The following is an 11,040-nucleotide window of genomic DNA, read 5'->3' on the forward strand; positions in this document are numbered from 1 at the left end:
TTTTAACATTACAAATTTTTCTACTGATTTTTTTTCCTGGTGGTTGCTAATAATTTATATAAAACTAGCTATGGATTTCCTTCTGCTAATGATGTTTAGATTTTTTAAAAACATTTTTTAAATTCTGAAACGCACAAAAAATTCTGATAAATGCATTAATTTGAAATTTAAACCTTTTTTTAAAAATTACTACATGTCTTCGAGCTAATTCCATAGCAAATTTTATAAAGCATATACTTTAGAACATTCACAAAAGATTACACTTCGCTATTTTATTTTCATAGAAAGCCTTAGGCTTTTGAAAAATAACATATGAGCAAAAACACATCAAGGAGAAAAATAAATTTAAAGTTTTCATTCATCATTATCATGATGTAAAATCCATCCAATTTATCTGTAACTTTCACAAAATGTTAATTAATTTACTCTAAATCGTTTGAAATAAAAAAAAATGGGAAGAATTTATTGAAATAAAATATTATGCTTGTTGAAGAAAAACTTTGGAATGTTCAATATTACAAAAGTCTTAATAATAACAAATTAAAAAAATATCTCGAAATTGATTGCATTCACGTTTCTACTGTAAACATGAATGAACAAATATATAAAAATAAGAATACCTTATTTTCATTGTTTTAGAAGTGTCTCTAAAATTGTAAAAGAATAAAAACTAACTAAATAAATAAAAACGTTATCTAATTTAAAACGTTTATTCTTATCAGAACAGTCGAATGTAGATAAAACTGGCTTACTTCATTACAATTTAACCTTACGAGTTTGCAAATGGTAAATAATAATAATAATAATAACAATAATAATCCTTTTTTTTTTAAATCGAACTCTGTTTTAGAAGACGATCTATAAAGTTGGTATGGAAACATTGTTTTCTGTCCTGAACTGCATGAAAATTTTTCAATAATATAATAAAAAATGCAGATACAGCTATAAAATTTTGCACACACATTTAGAAAGATTCAATTAATCATATTAGCCAGTAAAAAAAAAAAAATCAATTTCTTTTTGATAACTTTTTAGGTACTGTGTCAATATTTTTTTTAGGTATTTAAAATTTAATTAAAAAAAATTTATAGCTATTAACAAGAGCGATGCAATATCCATGTAAACTTAAGTCGCTTAAATGAGGATGGAATAAATGTTTAAAAAAATCATAAATTTAGAGAAAAAAAGATTTTTTTCCCAATTTCAGATCGATAGCTGTATTATTCTTCGGAAAATTAAACTTTATCTAATAAACCAAAATTGTCGAATTTTTTGACATCTCTGCTTTTATACAGATCAGCATTCGGTAAGCTTTTTTTTTTCTTTCTTTAAATCCTGACCTGTTAATAAGTTTTCCTATTTTCGAACTCATGGGCCGAATAAAAATCCTATTCTAAAAATGTTACTGCATGATTCCAAATGGTATTATAATGCCCAATTTTCAGAAAAAAAGGAGAAGGGCGAGCAAATTTTTATTAAAATTTTATTGCTTTTTAGCATACAAATATATTTATTGTGGACCACAAATGACTCGTTTCTCAAACGAAAAGTTAGAAACCAAAAGACACCAAGCAGTAGTGGCAAAAGTTGTTCAACTTCTATTGGTCGCCAATAGTTTTATTGTAATAAATTGGCTATTTTTCAATTTCTTTAAATTTTTTATTTTAAATCTTTCTTTACATTTCTTTTTGACTAATTATAAAAAACAGCTGGAAACATCTACAATAATATCTAAAATTCATCTAAGCATTTGGAAATGCTACAAGCGATCAAATAATAATTTATTGATAAAAAAAAACGTTTTAAAGTAATAAATTTTCAAATTAAATCAGTGACAAAAATAGTTTAATGTTTTTTATCCTATTTTTTTGTCCTATTAGGATAATGTTTGTCAATTTCTTACATAAATACGCTAAAAGAAAGTAAAAAGCATCGATAATACAAAGAATTACTTTTTCTGAAATATCTCCGTTTTAAGATTTCTGTTATTTGCGAACACGTCTTACGCTTTGCTATCGTGCTGCCATCTATGTTATTATTTAAACATGACAATATTGAAATTGATATTGCAACATTACTGACTCACGATAATGTTGTACAAATACCTTAGCTTGAACAAAGCTTTGAATTACTTAGTAAACTTCTAAGGAATATTGAAAATCTTAAAATCCTTTCTAAAAATTAATTAATTAATTTTTTTTTATGCTTTGAACTTCAAGAGCAACAAGCAAGTTGTTTTCAAATAATAAATTATTACTAAATTTGTCTTATTTTAAATACGGCAGAAATTTTAATTAATCAAAAGCTTTTTAAAAATATTAAATAGATAACAAGAAAAATATTTAAAATATGAAAATATATTAAAAATTAACTAAATAGAATTAAATAGAAAATTTCTTTTCAAGCATGAAATTATTTAGTCACAGGGCAAATTTGAAGGAATGAAATAAAAATTGGCTAAAAATATTGCAAAATTTAAATGAAATGAGTAAAACAGAATCAAAAATAAATTTTAAATTAATCATATTTTTTTGTGTAAACCTTCTGAGAATATTTAAAAAGTAAATCATAGGATAAAATTTTAGAATACACATTTTTTTATGACGCTTTAGAAATGAAATTGTTAATTAAATACTAATATTAGATTTAAAAGCAACTAAATAAAAAAATTGTATTTTTGAAACTGATATATTTTCTTTTCACACTTTTTTCCCCCTTCTTCATTTTTTTCTTTTAAAAATTTCTAATGGAATAATCATTTTAAAGTATTCGTTTCGTTGCGACAAGTTAAAATTCTCAATTGCTGTTAGGGAAATTCTACAAATATTTGGTTTAAAAAAATTGGGTAAATGATTCAGCGGAGTAAAATATAATTGCTCTTTTATGAATTTACTCTATTTTTGTATCATACTTTACTCAATAGATGGCGCTAAAATTACGCTTTTTTTCCTTTGTATATTTGTAATGGAGTAAAAAGATGATTTAATCTAGTTTGCTGAAAAGATGTAATACATTTGAACTACAGTTTCTTAACTATTCTCATTCATTCGTGAGAACAGTTCAACTGTGAAACAAACATGGGGGGGGCAGTTAAGTTTCAATACGATAATGATTATAGGTTAACAAATTGTCTTTAATTGTGTCATGCATGATTACAAAATTCTCTATAAGGCAGATTCTTCAATGTAAAGCGACAAAATGCACAACTAACCTCTTGGCGTCTTTTTGAATTCTCGCCAAACGAGTGGCGATAACGTCACCAATGTGGCAACCTAGACGAATTTTTATTTATTTATTTTATTTTATTTTTTATTTTATTTATTTTATTTATTTATTTATTTTATTATTATTATTTATTATTATTATTTTATCATTATTATTTATTATTATTATTTATTTATTATATTTATTTTTTATTATATTTATTTTATTTTATTTATTATTATTTCTGGCCTTCGAGTATCGTTTTTTAATTGAAAAATAATAATAATAACAAATATTCAATTAGTAGTCAACTTGGCGAGATTTCAAATAAGTCGCCAAGAGGTGAGCCCATCTAGGATTGGGTAATAAGTGCACACTAAGCAAGTTTTAAAACTTTTTAATTAATTTTTTATTACATATTTATTGAAATTTTAACCTTTTCTTCAATGACTTCGGATCAAATAATTACAGAAAATGATGCTCACCGAAAGTTAAATTTAATAAATTAGCTTTTAAGTTATATGAATTTTTTTTCTCTTAGATTTTTTTTTTTATGTTAGCAATCTTTGCCAAATATTCTTAAATATATTTTTCAAAAATTCTTTTCATTATTTTAGTGCTAGCATTTATTCAATGCAGTGTTGAAACACATATTAAATACATTTCTATGTGAACGTGGTATTTATCATATATAATTATTTCCTTTAAAAACATTTTTTCGAACAATAGGTTCAAATTTTTCTTGAAATCAAATATTATTAATCATATAGAACAAAAGGTTTTCAGCTACAGTTTTAACTGTCTGTCAGAATCAAAGCCGGATTTAACTTTATAGAGAGTAACTTTATAGGAGTCTTTATCAATGCCCGTTTCGATGAGCGACTTTCCCCTCTTCAACTTCCAGCATCAGAATTTTTAAATTGATTTTAGTTTAAATTTTATGCAAGCAGCTTCTACGTAACAAATATTATGACTCAGCGAAATATCAAAATATTTATTTTCAAAATGAATAAATAAATAAAAATAAAGATGAAATCTACGATCGCAAATTTCAAATATATATATAATTTTTATTTTAACATTATTATTTTTTAAATCATTATTTGTCTTAATTAATTTAAGTCATTAACCAGTTTAAACCGGTTTGAAACAACCATGAGACTTATATATATATATAATTTTTTTTAAGTTTCATTTTTAATTTTTCTAGCTGGCAAACAAAGTTTTGGAGCTCAACATATTTAAAGGAGAAATAACAGCTATGATGTCATAGTTCTACGTCAACCTTTTAAAAATGCATCTGCTTTCAAAGAAGCATACGTAATAATAATGCAATACTTGTAAAAGCAGGTAAAAAAATATATGCGATTAAAAGATGATGATAAAAAGTGCCATTTATGCTTTATTCACTGCCTACGTAATTTCGAGCTTCAGAGCTTCCTAACCAAAACAGCATCATGTTCTCACATGATAAAAAAATGGATTCAATAATCCGAGAACAAAAAATCTAAAACGAAAACAATTCTAAACAAATTGGTAACATAATTACATAAACATTAAAAAAAAAAAATCTAAATACTTTAATACAAAATTGGCAGAGCTGTTAATTTGGTAATCAGCCAACCAAAAATTGAACCAAACTAGTCTATAACTGAAAAATCCTTAAAATGATGTCCTGAAATTAAAAAGGTTTTTGATTTTAATTTGAATAAATTCGAATATTTGATCCTTCCAAATCAAATAAAAGTACAAAATCAAATTACCCTGAGATATCCTCCCGTTGGTGTGGTGTGGCGTGGAGAGGGGGGTGCCAGCTCAGGTGTCGTCCTCGTCATCTGACCGAGGTTCAAAATGACGAGGTCCATCCCAAAATAGCCCTAGTGTTGCTTCAAACGGGACGTTAATATAACCAAACCAAATCAAACCCTGAGTAAATCCTCCAAAATTCAATAACTCTCGAGACATTGAAACTCCTCAAAATCTTGGTACTCCTGAGAAGTTGCTACTTTGTGTTTCTAATATATTCAAACTCAGAATATAACAATATACTATAAATCGAGTAAGACTGCCAACGAACTTCATTTTTTGAGACAAAAAACTTTATTTTTAAGCAAAATAAACCCGGTCATGAGGTCTTTTATGAAGATGCTAATTATTTTTGAGAGTCGAATCCGAATCTCATAACAAGTGCGAATTATCATATAAACAATGATTAGTGGGACTTGTATTCATAAGAGCGCCATCTTCTGAAAATTATTCAAACTAAAATCAAGAATTCATTGCATTTCTGGATATTGCTTTTAATATTTTCCAATAACCTTGTAGATCAGAGACAGCAATTCATCTCTCTCTTTATATCTTTTTATTTTAACAGTAATAAGTAAAAAATCTTTTTTTTTAAAAAAACTTATTCACTAGTCGAGTTCGGTGATACTATATCAACCTGAAACTTTATATGAAATAATCAAAAATATCTGGTATATAGCACTATTAGCACAATATGCCCAACAACAGTGTAATGAGGTCTCCATGATATTGGCCGGTGTTCAAAATATCGAATAACATTGTAGAGATACCGCACAATATCTTGTACTAATAGGGAGAACTGGACTGTTTAAGAGTGTCAGATATTCGGTTTTGCATGCTTTCTAGAAAACTGCCCGTTTTCTTAAGCTTCAAAATGTAGCATCTTAAATTCTTAAAACTAAAATAATACTCCAAGCAATTTAGAATTCCATCGACTTGTTTATTCTTTCAACTTAACAGTGTATATTACAAACCATTGCCAGATTCCAAAAGGTTTACAATGGATCATCAGCTATTATAGAAAAAAAAAAAAAAAAAAAAAAACGAAATAATATTGACAAAATATGTTTATTAAAGAAAAAATCGTTTGCTTTTACTTTTTAATAATATTTTAACAAAATAAAAAAATAGTAGCATTTATAAAATGTCTGAAAAGGAATCGTCTGCTAAATGTCTATTAACAGATTTAGATTGTGATATTTACCGAACACTCGGTATCAGTTTTTGGATTCGACTGGTAATCATCTTGACTACACTCGTTTTTAATGCGAGTTCGCAAATTGTACAGACTAAGTCTATAACAAAGGATACCGACGTGCTCTGATTGGTTTAAGCCTTGGCATTTTTTTGGCAATGTTTTGCACTCATAATAGTGTAGTTTTCGCTTATTTGGCTCAAACCTTGTACCTTTTATTAATTTTATGGAAGATACAAGTGAATATCAACACGATCTAATTTTATTAATATAATTGTTTTCTCTAAATATTACTAGTAATACTACTAATACTAATTATTAATAATAATAATAAATATTACTAATAATACAAGTAACTAATGTTGTTTATGCACAGAAGTATAAAAACTGAATGAAAGTAATAACTCAACATATGATGCAGCAATTAAATTCTTATTTTTCTATGATTTTCGTGCCTTTATAAAATAATTTATGCAGTCATTAAAACTTGTTGCTGAACGTTTGTTACTTTCCCATTAACTACATATGGGGAGATGATTACTTAATGCCCAAAACGTATAAATATGTAAGCTTTAACAGAATACGTGATTTCGTAGCTAAATATTTAGTTATATCAAAATAATATTAGGAAGAAACACACACACAAAAAATATTTTTAATAAATAGTAATTTTTATATTTCCTGAATTTTGGTTCCAGGATTTGATCTTTTCTGCTGTATAGATGTTCCAGATTAATATTACATGTAAACCGTAAAAAATAGGGCGGGGGGAAATCACAAATTTTATTTATTTTTATAAAAACATATTTCAGTATGGCATCTTTTTTGCAAAACATTGCCAAAAAGATGCCAAGGCTTAAACCAATCAGAGCACGTCGGTATCCTTTGCCATAGACTTTGTCTGTACAATTTGCGAACTCGCGTTTTTAATCGGCTGACTAATCTGATACAAAATTTTAGGTCGATATAATGTAGTTTTCTTTTCATCCTTGGCGACACAATTAGCATGGGTAATGGGTATTTTTAACTATATATATTTCAGCACAAATCGTTATTTGTCTCTTTATAGTGATTTGCATTGTTAAATTTTATCCATTTTTATGTTGATGCCTTTGCTTTTATATTTTAATAAACGTATTTTATAATCCGCTCTAAGATTTTACCATGTGCTGGCACACCATATCCAAACGTGATTCTTGCGCCAAAAAATCGCATTAACCGGCCAACCTATACTAACTATATCAGGAAAACCATCTGCTTTCTTTTCTGATCAATCTGTCAATCACCGCCAAAACCAAAGCCACAGGCGCATCTATATCAATACTTCTGAAGAAGCAAAATCCCATTGGCTGCATACGAGTACATGTATCAGCTACAGCCTCTAGTGCGAAAACCGAGAACTTGGTTTTATCAGATACATAGACATCTGATAAAAACATCAGATTCAATCGAGTATCACTATCAATCTGTACCTGATATAAAAAAAAAACAGATATCAGCTCCGCTCTACTTACAAATCATTAACCCTCTGACTGCGTAATTCTTTAAAATCATTTTTTAGATGAGATGTTTGCAAATTATTTCAAATATTTTTCAAAGAAAGTGAACTGATACTGTATGTTAAACAATAATCTATACTTATATAAAGCTTAATGTGTGTGTGTGTGTTGGCGCTCTACAGGTAAGGCCATTTGAGCTACAGCTACCAAATTTAGTACATGTATACCTTAGAGATCGGGAATGTGCACCTGGGATCCTTTCTTGAATTTTTAATTAGAATTTTAATTGTTTATTTTCTTAAACAGAATCGTTTGAATTCTTTCTTTCTTCTGTTTATTTCTTGATGCATTTAAAATTAAACATTGTTAATGAATCGATCTTTCAGATTCATTCTGAAGTACTTTTGAATTAAAATAACACAGAATAAAGGAAATTAAAAATGTCTAATCTGCATAGCGTTACCCCAACTGGCGTAGAAAAACTCACGCATTTGCGTTACCGTAACTGGCGTTGAAAATTAACGCATGCGCATTGTGTTTTGATTGTTGAAAATATTATCAACGGATGATTCTTGATTTAAATTATTTTTAGGTTAGTTGCATGTTTTTGTAATTGAATTGTATTTATATTAGTTATATATTTTATTGTATATGCTTATAGTTTTAAGTACATCTTTTCCTAAGTAGTTTTTTAAACCTGTTTTCGACCGATTATTTTAAACGTTTCATTTTATTTTCTTAGTGTTTGATGCATATAAAATTAAACATTGTTAATGAATCGATCTGTTCATGATGAATCTGAGACAATTTTGTTGACAAATTCTTGAGATATTACATAAATTAAGAAAGATATTCTTTAATGCCGTAATAAACGTTCATTTCTAACTCTCAGTGACTCTGTTATCAATAATCATATTACAGAAAATGCTTTGTTTCAGTAAAAAATATTATTATATTAATTTCAGATTAATCCATTCCACTTTAATTTAAAGCATAAATTTTACGGGAGCTAACAGAAAATGAGAGAGATACATATCACGTTATCACTGAAGGCCTTTATAATATTATGAGTGAATTATATGGCTATCAAAATTTGAAGTTTTAAAATATTTTGATGAAGAATCTATTAAAGTAGGAATTGCGTAAAATATTTAATTATTAAAATTTAAACTAACATTAAGATTAGCGAACTAGCTGGTCGCCAAAGGCGGCTAGTAATATAATATAATAAAAATCTGTAATCGTAAAAACGAACACTCTAAACTGCGAAAAACCCGGGATATAACAGAAAATGTATTAAATGCCAACCCGCGGAAATCGCGGGATACGCAGTTGAAGGGTTAACCTTAGCAAAATTCGAATACTGGTTATATATTGATTATACTGTTTGTTTCAATATTCTGAGACGACCACTTTTGGACGATTCTATCTCATCCAGAGGAGAGACGCTGAAGGATTAGCGCATCTCCGGAATTCTTCGTCATTCGTTGACCTTGATTTTCGCACTATTAGATATATTTTTGTTCAATTTTTTTTCATGCTGTTATTGTTTCTAATGGCACTTGTCATGAACAAGCTCGCTGACGAAATCAGCGATTGTAAGCCAAAGGAGCGTCTCTTGTTTTAGTAGCACCAACTAGGGCCAAGAGTACGTCTTAGCTACTCACGCATCACATTCGCTTGCACAACCCCTTTTTACAGGGGGGGCACATTCACACATCTCACAGATAGAACAGATGAAGAACAACCATGCCCGAACCGGGACTCGACGCCCAAATCACTGGGAAGGCGCGTTACCCCTACGCCAGGACGTCGACTTCTTTCATGTTTATGTGAGTATCGTGTCGTTTCTGACTAGGGATGACGAATATTTTACGAGCGGTTATTACGTAACCAATATCAAAAAGTCACAAATACAAGTGATCAATACTTTTCAAAGAGGGGTGTGATTCAAATCCTTGATACGATCTTACTGGTGATATTTCGATTACAGGTTTTGGATCACGATAGAAACTAACAATCGATACGATATCACTGAAATTTACCGGAACGGTGACTTCACTGGAAAGTAACAATCGATACGATCTGTCCAATGGAAGTTCTCGAACAAAACAGAAAAGGAGAAATCTGTGAACGGATTGAAAAGTGAACGAATCGGTTATTGGAATCATCGTATCACTGAATTGCATATCACTGAAATTTATCGGAGCGGTGACTTCACAGGAAAGTGTGAAGTCGCCGCTCCACTTCATGAGAGTAACCGGTCTTACTGGTATTCGTATGTGTTAATGCACTGTTCCAAACAAATCGTTCTTAATTGCTTCTGATTTGACTTTGCATATATTCCATTTACTGCTGGCGCCATCTATTGGTAGAATATAGAACTAAACTAAGCAATTTAAAGAAATGACATTTATATTTAATTCAAATTTTTCAGAAAATGGTTTACTCCAATACAGAAATTAAATAAATAGTTTTGAGAAAGAAAAATAAAAGTTAAGAAGTAAGCAGAAACAGATAAATGAATTCAATCACACGTTACTTAAATGAGTAAATTAAGTATTAATTACAGTTAATAAATTTTATATTTAATATTAAATAATAATTTTTAATTAATAATATGATTAAAATAACAGATATTTGGAACAAATATTTAAAAATAACAATAACAATATTATTTGTTATTCAAAAAATCGTGGATTATGCATCTCTTTTTCTGACCGCGTTATTTTAATTCAGTCCCTGAGTAATCCGAGTTTATTTTATTGTTAAATGTAAACATCTCCTCCTTTCATCTTTCCTCTCACTCCTATTTTGTCGAATTAAACTCATCCTAACGAATGCGCTAAAGCGCGGAGGGTTTTAGAATCCGTTGCCAAACAATACCTAGCACATTTCGAAATATTTCGATTGAGCCAAAAATGTTTTCATATTCTTTCAATATTTTGTTTAAAATAAGTATTTAATTTTAAAATTTTCATTTTTTTTAGATAGTGATAAACCATCTTTCTTGAAGAAGATAATCAAAGGAATGCCTTGGTGTTTTAATTTGTCATAATATGTGTTATTTAAAGGTTGCTTATACCGTGGTAAAATCAAAGTCAGTTGAAAAAATTTGTTTTTAGAAACTGGGGTGGAGGAATGAATGGCCGAAATCTTCATAGCTAAAAGGTCCTTACAAGATTTTTATCCAATTTTGCCCTTTAAAGATTCAATATTTTGCGTTATTAGGCTTATTTGTTAGGTTAAACTGCATAAAATTATCAGAATCTCAGAAATAAATAGTTGACAAATAATATAAAAAAAATGTATTGATAGGATATTTCTTGCAGGTTG

The sequence above is a fragment of the Argiope bruennichi genome, chromosome 11 (assembly GCF_947563725.1).
Source record: "Argiope bruennichi chromosome 11, qqArgBrue1.1, whole genome shotgun sequence".
Taxonomy (NCBI): domain Eukaryota; kingdom Metazoa; phylum Arthropoda; class Arachnida; order Araneae; family Araneidae; genus Argiope; species Argiope bruennichi.